The following is a 4,031-nucleotide window of genomic DNA, read 5'->3' as shown; positions in this document are numbered from 1 at the left end:
GAGGGAGTAAGCAATAAGCGCGTCCCGTGACGGATATTGGAAACTTGGGAGGGTACATTGATCCATGATCCCTCCAAGCCCAACATGGTATGTGCCCTGCAAAAGAGCCCGAGATGTTCCATGTTCAACGAACGTGCCAAAGTCTCCACGTGCTCCTCTCTCATCTCAAGGACATGGAGTGGACAGGCGGACAGCGCTACGAAGCAACGTGCGGCGACTTTGCTCCAGCGATTACAGAATCCATGTGTATAAAATGCCGGCAGTCCGCGCTTTACCCGGCAGCAAAGACCAAAGTATGTCGACATCAGGAGCCCCGAGCCTGGCGACGACACCGGCGGCAGTCCTGTGCGTCCTGGCCGCGGTGCTCGCGCTCGCGAGCGGCCAGCAGTGCGGGTCGCAGGCCGGCGGCGCGACGTGCCTTAACTGCCTCTGCTGCAGCCGCTTCGGCTTCTGCGGCGACACCTCCGAGTACTGCGGCGCCGGGTGCCAGAGCCAGTGCACCGGCTGCGGCCCGCGCCCGGGCCCCGCGGGCCCCAGCGTGGCGTCCGTGGTGCCGAGGGACCTCTTCGATCGGATGCTCCTCCACCGCAACGACGCGGCGTGCCCCGCGCGCGGGTTCTACACCTACGACGCGTTCCTCGCCGCCGCGGCCGCGTTCCCGGCCTTCGGCACGACGGGCGGCGACGAGCAGCGGAAAGCGGGAGGTCGCGGCGTTCCTGGGCCAGACCTCCCACGAGACCACGGGCGGGTGGCCGACCGCGGCAGACGGGCCCTTCTCCTGGGGCTACTGCTTCAAGCAGGAGCGTAGCCCGCCGTCCGACTACTGCGAGCCGCGGCCGGAGTGGCCGTGCGCGCCCGGCAAGAAGTACTTCGGCCGCGGCCCCATCCAGATCTCCTTGTAAGCAACCAAACATGCATTTCAATCGTCCAAAGTTTGCATCCATTCCACTCTCTTGATGTCGAGCTCATTCATGCCATCAGCAACTACAACTACGGCCCGGCGGGGAGAGCCATCGGCGTGGACCTCCTCAACAACCCGGACCTCGTCGCGACCGACCCCGTGGTATCCTTCAAGACGGCGCTGTGGTTCTGGATGACCGCGCGGGACAACAAGCCGTCGTGCCACGCCGTGATCACGGGGCAGTGGACGCCCACGGCCGCGGACAGGGCGGCCGGCCGGGGCGCGCCCGGGTACGGCGTGGTCACCAACATCATCAACGGTGGATTGAGTGCGGGCACGGGGCCGACCCCCGGGTGACCGACCGGATTGGCTTCTACAAGCGCTACTGCGATGTCTTCCGCATCGGCTACGGGAGCAACCTCGACTGCGACGGCCAGAGGCCGTTCAACAGCGGGGTGGCGGTTGAGCTGGCGGCGCAGTGAAATTAAAATGTTGTTATATAGAGTAGTACTAATATCTATATATAGTGCCAGTGTGATCACCAGTAATCGACGAGTTTGCTACGTTATGGGTGGTGTGGGCGTCTTTTTCACCAATCGGCAAAACCATGGATGCTTCGTCGGTCTGAATAAAGTTCATGTAAAAACTGGTGCTTCGCTCTGAAAAATAAAGATCTTTTCATGCAAAAGTCTGTCAAGGCTCTCATCGACTCTTCGTGGAAAGGTTTCAGAAATAGGCGAGTAGCAGTCTCATCATGCATCGGTTTCTTTGACTAATAATACTCCATCTTAGATAGCTAAACCACCCATTTTCGTTGGATATTATTCATGTGGACCTACTCAACGCGTACAGATGTGAACTACTAAAAGAATGCTCGTAGGAAAAACAAATAACCTACACTTCAGGGCTGCTAAGGATGCCAACTGATATGCATGTGGCTTTATTATTCTAGTGAGCAATCGGTTATGCTTGCACGGAACACACACAAAAAAATAAAAAATTTATAAGCAAACACTATACCCCACGAACTTCATCACCGCTGGTTCAAAACGCCTCTTGACAGACGGTTTTCGTCGTTCGTTAGTGAGAGTAGACGGTGATAAATATTTCATCACTGCCGATCTAATATACCATCCGACTGTGATAAGCACTTCATCACCGTGGTCCAGTGTACGATCGGAAGAAATTAAATGAGTCTAAAAAAATAAAAGTCCTCTACAACTAAGAACATAAACTAAAGATGCTAGCGCTGACATTCATCTCAATAAAAAAAAGAAACAATGTAACCAAACAAATAAAATCTAGTAACCTTAGAGTAAGTTGGTGTCAACGAAGCACTTCAAAATTTAAGAGCCTCTCCATGATCAATTGGGTGCAAAAAGCCCTCTAAAAGAAACAAAGATGTTTTCCATCACATTTAGCCAAAGGAATAAACTAGAAATTTAAAAGACTAATAGTAACCGACCTTAAAATAAGAAAGTGATGTGCATCCTTCGAGCATTGGGAATTTCCATGAGCAAATTGGTGGATAATAGCCCTAACAATAGTGAAAGAAAGTTGGGAGCCGGAGGTAAGAAAGTGGAGGGAGTGAGGAATAAGAGGAGGGAAGTGGGGGTTTCTACTAGAGCCTTTTTCACCACCGGTTCAATCCTTGAACCGGCGATGAAAACTCTTTTCTCCACGGGTTGCTTAGTATGTGGCGTAGTGGACAAAAAACCGATGATTTTCACCGCTGTTTTTTCTCTCGTTATGCCCCGTTGTCTTACGAACCGGTGGTGAAGAATTATTATTGTTGATTCTGGCCAAATCGGTGGTGAAATGAGTTCTGCGAAAGAATGCTAAACTTCTAGTTTAACGATTTCCTTATGTAATAGTAGCCATCAAACATTTCATTCAATGCCGCTTTTTATACTCTTCAAACATAACATTCAAGGCCTCTTTTATCTTTTTCTAATTCTAGCCTTGTCGGTGTTTTCGGACCACCGACGAGTAAATTTGTATTTGCGCGTCTGGCTCGGATGGTGTGCTCGGAGGACATAAGGGTTTATACTGGTTCGGGTGGAACGTCACTACGTCCAGTTCGCTACTGCTCGTGTTACCGGAACTTGGTTTGCAGTAGGGGTTACAAACAGGCAAGAGAGGTTGAGGATCCCAAGTCTCTGGTGGAAGGAGTGAACGGGTGCTGAGAGCTCGCTTGCCGCTTAGCCGTGTGCTCGTGTCATGCTCTTGTGTCTCGATCTCCCCTTTCATGGGGCGCCCTGCTTCCCCTTTTATAGGCGAAGGAAAGCGCGGGTTATAGAAGAGGAAAAGGAGAAGAACCAGAGAGAGAAGAAGGCTTCTAGGATTGCTGGGTCTTTCTTCTCCTTCATGCGTCCCGCCGATCCTGTAGATGTCAATCAGGGATGGCTCCATGTCACGGCCCTATTTGTCACTGGCGCCATGCGCAGGCGTCATCTGCCGGTCATGGCATTCCACTCCGTCCCGGCGTTAACTGACGCACCTGTCAGCATCCGTACGAGGATTAGGCAAAACAGCACCGCCACGCTCGACACTGTTCTTGATGTGAATCCCAGATATGGCCTGTCATGGCCACAGGTTACATTGAGGCATGCCAGCATCTTCCCTGGCGTCAGAGTTTTGACCCCGGCCCATACGCTTGGACTTAGAGTGGGTGGCGGTGGTATGGGTCCCCGTAGGATGAGACGGAACTCGCTTCCTCGAGGTCGGGCGAAATAGAGCCCACGACCTTGGGCGAGACAGAAACCGCGTCCTTGGGGTCAGGCGAGACGGAGCCCGCGGCCTTGAGGTCTGGCAAGACAGAGCCCGCGGCCTTGGGCGAGATTGAAAGGTCCTAATGGCTAGAGGGGGGTGAATAGCCTAATAAAAATTTCTACAACAACACTTAACAAAATGGTTAGACAATTATGAGGCGAAGCAAATGTTGCGCTAGCCTACTCAAATGCAAGCCACCTACCACAATTCTAGTTTAGATAGTATCTATTCACACAATAGCTAAGATACTTCTCTATGTTAGTGCGCTCTCAAAGGCTAACTAAAGAGCCACACTAACCAAGCAAGCAAGCTCTCACAACTAGGTACACTAAAGAGCTTGACAACTAGTTTGCGGTAA

General features: G+C 52.1%; 1 pseudogene; it reads left to right on the top strand.

The window, feature by feature from the left end:
* Positions 1–295: 295 nt before the first annotated feature.
* Positions 296–1,576, top strand: LOC136517301 (chitinase 2-like; annotated as a pseudogene).
* The last annotated feature ends 2,455 nt before the right edge of the window (positions 1,577–4,031 follow it).

The sequence above is a fragment of the Miscanthus floridulus genome, chromosome 17, assembly GCF_019320115.1.
Source record: "Miscanthus floridulus cultivar M001 chromosome 17, ASM1932011v1, whole genome shotgun sequence".
Lineage (NCBI taxonomy): Eukaryota > Viridiplantae > Streptophyta > Magnoliopsida > Poales > Poaceae > Miscanthus > Miscanthus floridulus.
Note: the sequence above shows the minus strand (reverse complement) of the source record. Positions and strands in the feature narration are given on the sequence as shown.